We start from the raw sequence: 11,247 nt of genomic DNA on the forward strand, positions 1-11,247 counted from the left end.
CTTTTTACATTACTTGCAGTGTTGTTTTTTTTAAATGTAAAAATGAATATTGTGCGCATAAACAAGTAGAAAAGGGTGTGTGTCCTAACATACTCGGCCTTTTCACGAATTTTCTTTTATGTCCTGATGGCATGATCGTATTATGTAATTAAAGTATGCAAAAATAAAAATTATATTATACGGCGCGGCGTCAAAAACAATCAATACTATCTATCAAGTAAGCAACGGTTTATTATAGAATCTGTAGGATACTTGATCATTTCTGAAATTATTTTATTCCAACCGCTCAGGTGTTTTATTGTTTTCGATTTTGGGTTTAGTATGCTTCTATTTCTTCGTTGTTGCTTTATTGTAGAACGTAGATCATCACTTTCGATTTTTCAACATAAACTGCTCATATATGTACGGTTTTCAGTTTGTTTCCAACTTATTTGTTTCGTGTCTTGTTCAATATCAAAGTACTTCCTGTTTTATTTAAATACATTTTACTATATTGTTTCTCTTTTTCTTCTTGTCTGCAATTATATTTACGCATTCTTTCATTAAACTGGGCTATGTGTCAAGTTCTGCATTCATTTTCACTTGTACCTACCACCACGTAAACAGTCCCGAATTTCAATGTTAAATGGTGACATACAGGGTGTTTTAAAGAACAGCGAATGTAGAGTATTTTGAAATATCTTTTTAAATAACTTCGATAAAAAATAAAAAAACATTTTTCAAAATTTCACTTTTTTCAGGATATCTCCGAAAGTTCAGTTCAGTTTCAAAACGGCATCTTGTTAATCATCAAAATACGCAACTTTGCCAAACTAAAACTACCTACCTGTCTCTTACAGTTTCCAAGATCCCCATGGTGACCCTCAAATTTGAATTAGCCTGTATATTTTTAAATTTACCATGTATACAAAAATTTGCAATACAAAAAACGTTACAGTGAATGGTATGATTTTTATTTGTAATTTAACTTTAAACGAAATTAGAATTAGGCGCGCAATTCGATCTTTCCGTTTCGCGGAATAATAATGAAGACGTGTGCGCACGTTCATGATTCATTAGAGACGCGTGAAGCAGACAATGCAAACTTGGCGTATTTTTTTATGTGGGGTCTAATTAGTTATATTAGGTGGAAAAAGTGCTAATTAGAGTGCTTTCACATACACATCAACAATTGATGAACGAATCGAAACAATTGTTAACACCCATCGGCCAGTTTAGAAGAGGTGATTGTGGTTTACCTACTTAACGTTTCCACTTCATGTATTGGGTTGTTTACACGGGGACAGTCGAACTAAATTTTAACCAAATTTTAAGTCACTTGGACCATTTGAACAGCGCGAATGTGGCAAGTAACAAGTGATGGAGCAAGTAAAAATTTATACACTTGGATAGAATTTTTTCTATTTTTTCGAGCAAGTTGCTGCATGTATTGGTTTACTTGACTCGTCTGAACACACAAATAAGTAATAAGTGATAAGTTCATCGGTTCGTATATGGTATCATTGTTTAAATTAAAGTATTTAAACAATGGTGGTGTGTAGTTGAATTGTGTATTGTAGGTATTAGTAGTAGATTTGATACTACTTTTGAAAATGACATCAAAGTGGACAGAAGTTACCACAGTAAAGTTTGTGTCGCAGGATATAATAATAAGAATAATAATAATATTGCCTTTATTTAACAAAAAAAAGTAAATGAACAAAAGAAAAGTTAGTGCAATGCGAAGTTCAGATTGACAATAAGATAATGCCATCTGTTCTTCCACTTAAAGTACCTTGCTATTTTGAATTCCGATCTACGAAAAAAGAAAAAAATTACGTTATAAAAATAAATATAGAGTATGCGAAAAAAAGAGATAAATATACACTGCATCCAATTAGATATACTAATCTTCCTAAATATTTAGAAATTTAGAAATGGAGCACTTACTTAACCTGTGTTTGTTTGGACCCTGAGCAGATCTTTGTGAATAGTGGATTTGAATGTCTTTGGAATATTAAACATTTAGCTCGACATTCAGAATATAGGAATAAACAATTTCAATTCATTTTTGTTTTCCTAAAGTCGTTTGTGTTTATTTTTTCTTCGCATATATCTTTGTTTATTTTTTCTAATATAATGTTTAGAATATCGCGTAATATATTATTAAACTGCTGCCTTAAGATTCATTTCGTCGATTTGCATTTTTGAAAATTTTAGAACTTACCAATTTTGAACTTAAAGCAGTGCGAACAGCACTTGCAGAAAAAGCGGTAACTTAAAACTTAGCACTTACCTACTGCCCTCGAGTAAACATGCCATATGAAGAAACAGCCATTTTATCTACATAGCTTTGGTTATTCCTTTCCAAAATTCCAACACGTATTTTATGAAGAATTGGCCGATCAAATCGAAGAAAAAGCATGTAAGATTGTAGGAAGACCTTCATTGTCATAATCCTTTATTCAACATTTTATATGTACTTAAACTGAATTGCGTCTACGTTTCTCTGAACTATTCGTTATATCGTTTGCGCGTAAGACTTTTGGGGTAAATTATAATTCAATTTATTATTAGAATATTCGTTCAAGTGGTTGTGATAATCTACCCCTATGATTAGGCAACACACTTTTACATCTGAAATAAAAATACGACACGCTCTGTATGTAACCAATCGTGCTATTATATTCGTTATGGCTGGCAGGCCGGCTGTCCGCGTGAGATCTCAACAACTACAATAGCTAGAGAATTCAAATTTTCACTAAAAGCTTTCTGCTATAGTGTAGATGTGCAGGCACTAGTCTATTTTGAGTTAGATTACTTGTGAGATCGATAATTGAAGAAAATAATTTCGATATGGGTTTCGGAGGTGCTATAATTTTACCGTTAGATAGCGCTACCAGTATAAAAACTTATTATTTACTTTGTGATTTGTTTTACAAAATAAAGACGTACCCTCAATTGAAATTAAATCAAATTAATTATTTAACGCAGCCAAAATTACTCGTGAGATCGATAATTTTAAACTTCGCTACTAAAATACTGACCTGCATTACCAAAAATGCGCTTTAATCATGCATATGCTGATTTACAATTTGTTTAATCTATTTTAGCTTGGATTGCATACCTGGCATTGTCACGTGCACTTGTCTGTGTTAAATTAATGGAGGATGTCGGAACCAAGTCTTGCCCATTTTGATGCTCTTTAGGTACATGCAATTTATCATTTTACTATTTGTTTTGTCTAAATTGAGCCGTAGATATGTATGTTGTATGTGTTGTATGTCTTGTTTACATTGCAACCTATAACGTTTGCATCATAAATAAAGCAGACGATATGTGGTTATATATTTATTACAAGAAAAATTGGGAACGTTGTGCTCAGATATAGAGCCTAGCAAAATCAATACGTTGCCCGAATGATACCTTCAAATCAATAAATAGTGTCAAATACAGGTAATCAGTACTCAGTATTTGACACTATTTATTGATTTGAAGGTATAATTCAGGTAACGTATCGATTTTGATAGGCCCTTTATCTAAGCACAACGTTCCCAATTTTTCTTGTAATAAATATACCCAAATTAAGTGTTGGATATACCAATACCACATGATTTATTACCACATAATACATAATAGTGGGGTAGATAAATTCCAGAATATGCTTGAATCGTTCAGATGTTGATACAAGCATGAAATTTGGCATGAATGAATCCCAGTAAAGTTACTGTTTTATATATAAACGCTGACCACTTAAAAATTTAATATGGTCGCCGGGTTTCCAAGGTGGCGGCACATATTAATTATCATTTGGTAAGTATCTTTCAAATGATGATATCCAAACGTAAAATTGAGATGAATAGTTCAAGGTTGTGGCAAATTATGCCTTTTGGGTTGCCTATACGTAGGTGGTATGTAGAAGAAATGCGGAATCAGTAGCGGGCGAAAACACACATTTATCTGTCCATTTTAAACGTTTTGCAGCTGCAGCTTAACAATATATTCTGTGATTCCAAACATAAAATGCAGAATCAGTAGCGTGTGTTAAAATTAATTTTCTCTCATTGTAGTCTAATTAAAGATCTCATCGAAAGGAACCGTTTTCTACCAACTACTGCCCTTTTTTCTGTCCTCTTACCAAAGTACGGGGTGGAGGGGGAGGGGGAGTGGAACTAATTTTATCCTTCATGGTACTCTAATGAAAGGTCTCAACGAAAGGAATTAATTTCTACCAACCATAGCCCTCCTCCTCGGCCTCTTATCATGATCGGGTATATTACCTCATACCTCAAGAATGGGTTGTAGGAAGAGGGTACTCACAAAGGGCGATTGAGACGTCTGCAAGAAATATATCCATTGGTGATGTCAAAACAAAAGCTATTTCGGTTTTAAAAAATGCGCTTTATCTGCACAAGAGTTGTGCACAATTTATACTTGTTTTCTTATATCATCTTTGGGTACAGAAACGAAGCTTAGATATTTATGATGAACTGTATGAATGTAATTGCTTGCTATGCTTTTGATATAAGAGAGATGAAGTATTGTTAGAGGAAGGCGTAATAAACAATTGATGGTGGAATGACGACATCTTGTATTCGATTGAATTGTTGTTCGACGAAGGCGCATATGCAGGCTAATTCTAACTTCGACGGCTCATGCACCATGCAAAATACACAATACTATATAATAATAATTGAATTCATAATGACTTTAAGAATATAATATCAGAATATCAGACCCGTATTTAAAAAATGTAGTTGATAATGGTTCCGCAAAGCCGAGATGTTAAAAAAATTAACAACGTCGTCACCTTTTAAAAGTTGCTATGAAGAAAGTGTCATTGATTTGCCCTAGGTCAGATATTAATTAACGTCAGAAAAATAGTTCGTAAAATCGAATAATCCGATTGTTTCAAAATATTTCAAAAAATCAAAAAATTTTTCAAGAATTGCTCAATGCTATCTTACACCTTTTATTGCGCAACTTTTCTCCCATTTAACCAAAGTTGTATCTCTCAGAATGCCCATAGTGAATCTCCTTATCTCTGATAAGAGTGTATTCATTTGGTATTTTTGTATCGTCTGATTTAAAATCGAAGCTGAAGTATATAAATCTATCCAAAATTCTTTCATTTTCTAATGAATTCCGTGATTATTAAGAGTACTGCCAAGGATTGTGATTTCTGACGATTTAGGTGACTTTCAATAGAGGAACATGTACTTTCTATAATAGTGAGACACCCCTCGTACGTATCTGTCTGTGGAGTTAAAAGGGGAAGAAATGAGCTATTTCTGCACTTGTTTCAATGTATCTTTGGTTTACTGTGCTTACAGGGTAGTTAGTTCATACACTTGCACTATATGATCTCGAACATATCTGGAAAACAGATTCAGTACATGATTTAACGGTAAAAAAAATTGCGTTTTATACGACCTCTATAGATAGTAAGTGTTGTACACGGTAATGGAAAACTCTGATCACAAGTGAAATAAAAGCACTCGCGAACAAGTGGCACATCCAGTTTGCTTTTACGATGTAATTGAACTCCTATTTTAAACCACACCTTGATCAAGATTTAAAAATCAATTCCATAGTGGCGTACAATAAACAATGAGTTCATTGTGGCCGTAGCTCTTGTGCTTTGTAAGAGCAAATCTCAAGATGAAATACTTTCGGTAACAACCGGGAAGTAATCTTCGTTACTCTACCAACATAAACTTTAATTTTTTCTGTACCTTGAAGGCTGTCTAATACAAAATAAAAATTACAGTTAGAAGAAATAAAACGTACTCGAGTGGAATGAACAATGTACACGACACTTAGGACATTGTTTCTCAACCATATGTGGTTTATAAATAACACTAGAAAACACGAATCGTGACCAATATCATCATTATAGATAGAGGCCCCACAAGAATATTCCGTATTAAAATCATTTTTAGAAAAACCACTTTCATGAAAAATCGATGGGTAGGTACATACTTTATAATTCCACGTCCCGCCTATAGTACATAATCGAAATAAAACTTTCATTCAACTTTCTAATCTAATAATCTACGGCAAACTAATTGATACATGATTGACTTAAAAGTCGTCGAAATTGACAGATTGAAAATCACTTAACATTTCCCATCAGTAATCGAATTCGTTGTATACTCTTTCACATGATGTAATTTTTAGTAAACGTAAATAAATAAAAAATTCCGCACTTGAAATAAAGAACTTTAAAGTAAAGTAGGCACTCTAAATGCACTTTAAGTTAAATACCAAATACACTTCTCGTCGTGCATTTTTATGGACTTTAAAAGCGAATTAGAATCCTGAATGTTGTAAATACAGCCGCTTGAAAAAGCAGAATCTACCTTACATGGATTGATTAAGTATGGTATATTTGAGTGAGTCCTTATACTGACGAACAATTGCTACGTTGATCATCTAATTTGGACAATATGCACGTACTTGAAACACTTAACATAGAACAACAATCCATTGTTGATAATTAAATATTCCCTATTAGGTCTCTTATCTCACATATGGATTGGTACTGTGTTGGAAATAATAGTTTTCCCACTTATTCGAATAACGAGGAAATTGCAAAGTAGTAGGTAGAGTTAACAGTAGTTCTCCTTACACCTGCGGTAATCAGCTTCATTACCACATAAGAGATTAAAAAATCGACCTCTATTCTACCTTTATACGATTTCATTAGTAAACTTTTGGTGTCGAAACAACACTTAAAATGCCAATTATGTGGACCAACAAATTTTTCAGTCGTAGATTTTTTAATACCGATTTATATTACACGCAGTTTGGTATATGCAAATAAGATTGAGATTAGAATTTTAAGTATCGAGAAATGGTTGATAAGAAGAATAACGTAGGAGTCATATTTTAGTTATCGGAATATGTACCTATGCGCAGAATGTCCATTAGTTTCTGATGACCGGTATGCAAATCAAAGTGCTTTCAAGTTCAACCCACGGAAACGTCTCAGTTTAATCTCATGTCGTAAATTAACCAACTTTTGAACTACTGTACTAACCGAAGATGAAATATTAAATCTTAATTACTATAGAAAATGAAAATTAATGGAAAAGCAATGTTTACTCTTGGGAAAATTTTTGAAATTATTTCAAACCGTAACGAGATTAGAGAAGTTTACTGCAGTACTACTCAACGAAAGTATGAGAATGTAAACAAAAAAAGAAACAAAAACAAGGTAGGGAAAGTAACGGCTTATGTCGTATGTTTTTTTAAAATGTTGCCGCGTAATGTATAATTAATTTCTGTAATTGAATTTACTTCGTAGCATAGTGATTCTTAATTCAATTTCGATATGATTTGATTTATAGTCGTGTTGAATGTTATTGTTTGGAAAATGTTCACATTAATTTGGATTAATGTAAATAAGTTTTTTTTTTAATGTTCACTCGGAGGTGTAATAGTAATTGATTCTCGATTGATTTTAGTATGAGTAACTTTCCTGTATTTGATCGATGGTTGGAGGATAATCCATATATGAGAGCACTTTTGTACAGTAGGTACTCCTTAAGATTCGTGATTTCAACTTACTGCAGAAAGCAAAACCACTCGTTGAGCAATAATAGCGTTAGTTCGTTGTATTGCTATCAAAATTTGCAAATATTTTGTATAGATAGACAGAAACCTGATTAAAAACGACATTTAAAAGATCTGAAGAATCGCGTACGATTTGTAGGGGAATTTCAGCTCGCATTCGGAAACACGACTTGTTCAATAGCACTGATCCTTGAACTCATAGTAATTGATTGGGGAAGATTTGACATCCCTGTCTTTTTTCATTCTCGAGTAGACAAGAAACAGACGGACAGGCAAAACCATCACATAAGAGACCCCTAAATTCCCTAAAAATGCGTTAAATTAATTTATGTTAACTGAGGCTGGAGTGGAGCCACGTCATTTTGGTGCTTTCTTATGTACATGCAATTTATCATTTTACGAGTTGTTTTATTTCAATTGATCATTTATGTGTTTCAATGTGTTTTTGTACTAAATTGATTGATCTGCTTCCATTTGCATTTATGATATCTCATTGGTCGTGGTTTTGTGAATTGTTTGATTCGATTACTTGATTTTTATCGTACAACTTGAGATGTTTTATTTGTGAATTTTTCTTATTTGCATTTTGTTGTCGTTGATTTATTTAATGTAAGTATTTGTGTGAAGGACCAAAACAAAAACTATTCCCCATAAAACTTTAATTGTAAAATTCAATTACGGTGAGTAATAACATTTAAAAGTGTAAAACACAACTAGGCTACAAATAGAGTATATTAATTATAAAAATCAAATACCTAATAGACCAATTACCTTACACTTACAGTAATCGTAAAGTTTAATGTTCAAAAATGTTAAAAAAATTGAAGAAGTCGAAGTTACATCACTAAAAAACGGAGTTAAGAGCAAAATACTGAAAGAAATATTTGTGTGGGCTATGCCGGGTTTTGTGCCGTAGAAGGTTTCCATGACATTGCCTTGTTGTGTACGTAATATTGTAACGGTTTATTTTCTTACCCTTAAGGCCTATTAAGTCTTCGAAATACTTTGTTTCATTTTCTACTCTTCTTTCCCTACAATTCGAATTCAAATTTAGTAACTTTCTCATCTCTTTATTGTTATTACCTGTAGCTGATAACAATTTCCTTTTCCCGTATACTCTTATCAACTTTCACTTTTCCTGTAGACATCTTGTATGAAGTACATGTGATTTCACCAAGTCTTTAATTACAATTATATTGAGCTTCTAAGGAAGGATTTGTAGAGAATTGGTTGTCAGAGAAGATTAAGTACGTGCCGTTTGATATTTTGGTGGTTAATTCTCGCGCATATATTGCGGATCTTCCGTCACATTCACCATAAGCTCGCTCGTCATCTCAAGAGGTACGACTCTGTTAGCTGTAATTGTCTACACATTATCGATGTTTCTTTTAGCTTTTTTTTTACGTCTACTTTATTTCGTTCGTCGTCTTCAAGTTTCCTTGGAGGTTTCATCACCCAACGTTGGATTCCATCATCTACAATAATCAGAACCAGACATCCTTGCCTATCGTGATACTTACCGATATCTCCCGGAACCATCTATACCTACGTCTTGCATGCGTTGTGTTCTGGTTCGCATCACCAAAGCCACATCGATTGTCAGCCGTTAGTCACACCATCCACTCCGGTCACCTTAATTGGCAAGCTACACTCTCCGGCAAAGGTCAGGCTGTAATTGTTGTGCCATCTCCGTTACATCGTCACGGTGGTCAAATAAAATAAAGGAAGGGAATTCATTTGTCGAGCCTCTATCCTATCTTACCTATCTCCTCTTGTTCCTTCATTCTTTTTCTTCGCTCACTTTCACCGTGTCGTTTTTTTGTGTTTAACGAAGTTTTTTTTATACTTATGATAAACAAGATAAATACTTGTCATTTTGGAGGTTATGTATAATTTAAGGTTATATTTCATTTAAATTTTTGGTTGCATTCAATTACTTACGTATTAGTTACACTATTTGGTGCTTAGTCACAAATTAATTATATTGAGTTTATAAAACATTTCACAAGTCAAATATTAATCAGTAGTATACCCCAGGTGAGGTACCCGTGGTCAAGGTGTTATATTGGTAGCGCTATCTAATAACCCAGGTCCTAGTAAACTTGAGGTCATATAACTCGCCCTAAACTTAAATCAAGCGAGTAAGTGGATCTTGTGAATGTTAAAATTTTTGTTCATTGCCTTGTTTATTTGTTGTGAGTAAGTCGAAGCTAATTTGCCCATTTGGTTATTGAACTGATATTTAAATATACCGTATTTTCGCCTCCATGTCATTTCTTTCTTTCTGTGTGTGTGTGTGTGTGTGCTTGAGTATCGCCTTCGTCGAGATAACTATATGCATCCTGCTCCCTGAAGCAAGAGCAGTATCTACAACTTTCGTTGTTATTCCCGCTTCTGGCGCCCATATAAACCAAATTGAACCTACCCATTTCTCCCTGTATAGCAGCCGGCAACGAAACATTGTCACCACCAGAAGAGTGAGAACTCAAGAGTTCCTGTGGTTTTTGTACGTGACAATATATTTGATTTGTTCTTGTCTTTTCTTACGCACAAATTCTGCATTTTATTTAATTCTCTTCCCGATTATGTCTCACGTCCCAACACATAAAAGAACCGATTTTACACAACGTAGGAGTTTATTTGTGACATCCACTTCGAACCGACTGCTATCGAGATTCAAAAGTGTCACGAAACGTCTGTCGTTTCGACTTGGAAGGTAGGTGGCTCTGTTCGTAGTTTTTCCCAAAGTTACCAATGGTAAGTATAGAGTAAATTAACATTTATCGTGTCGGCTTGGGGGACCCCTAGACAAAAGTTTTTGTAGTAAAATGATTTTTACCTGTGATTTTTTTTACATAACTGTTATATCCTCACCCCCAACCAACCCTTCAAGATCACATTGGAGCTCTTGGCGTCTTGTTGGTTCAAAAGGGGGCAACTGCGACACAGATGCATCACATATGTAAAAACTTTATTTTTTTCTTTCTTCCTCAAAATTTGCCCATTTTTCGAATTTTTTTTTCAAGGAAACTAAATCTCTCCGGCGCGGCGGTGAGTTTTTGAATTAAGGCATAGACTCCAAAGTCGCATGATTTTTTATAATAATCCCGTATCGAAAAATGAAAATGTTTGATTGACTTTCGCCAAACAACAAATTTTTTTAAATTTCAAATGGCACCCTCCTAAAGAAATTGTGGCGCCAGATAGCCGAAACTACAAAATTTCTATTGATAACGACGCGAGGTTGCAATTAACCCACCAATAGTAAGGTCTTAATTTCGAACGTTAATTTTAAGCTGCTAGGTTTGCTTTCCTAAATCATTTTCACTTTAGTGGCTGTAAATCTACCAAACACTAGGTACCACAAACTGTTAACCATATATTTTTAATTTTAAAATGGCAGACTTGTTCGGAAAAGAAAATCCATTTAAAAAAACGTAAGTTTGATACGCTACTGGAACACAGCACGCCACCGGTGACCAGACATATTTTAGAAACTGGGCGAGGGCGTTCTTTATGGTAAATGATACAAGGGGTCTTAGATGCTATACCCTGTATATGGCGGACAAATTGGCTGTTGTGGTATACTATATTGTAGCGAATATACCAGAAACCCCGATAGTCATCGAGGCGCAATGAAAGATTAGTCATCGGCGATAAAGAACGAAGGCGGATGTGACGCAACCTTTC

The 11,247-nt window shown here is 34.0% G+C and overlaps 1 protein-coding gene and 1 long non-coding RNA gene across 2 annotated transcripts in view; both read right to left on the reverse strand.

Annotated features, from left to right (window-relative positions):
* The window catches only part of LOC116164181 (neurogenic locus Notch protein-like), a 205,905-nt gene that overhangs the window by 72,354 nt on the left and 122,304 nt on the right, over positions 1–11,247 (reverse strand). The window lies entirely within an intron of this gene.
* LOC116164183 lies at positions 8,166–9,105 on the reverse strand. Its single transcript, XR_004143828.1, has 3 exons — positions 8,968–9,105; positions 8,641–8,913; positions 8,166–8,588 (listed from the first exon to the last, which is right to left on the reverse strand). It is a non-coding gene; the product is annotated as an uncharacterized LOC116164183 (long non-coding RNA).

Source organism: Photinus pyralis, unplaced genomic scaffold (genome assembly GCF_008802855.1).
Source record: "Photinus pyralis isolate 1611_PpyrPB1 unplaced genomic scaffold, Ppyr1.3 Ppyr1.4_LG2, whole genome shotgun sequence".
Lineage (NCBI taxonomy): Eukaryota > Metazoa > Arthropoda > Insecta > Coleoptera > Lampyridae > Photinus > Photinus pyralis.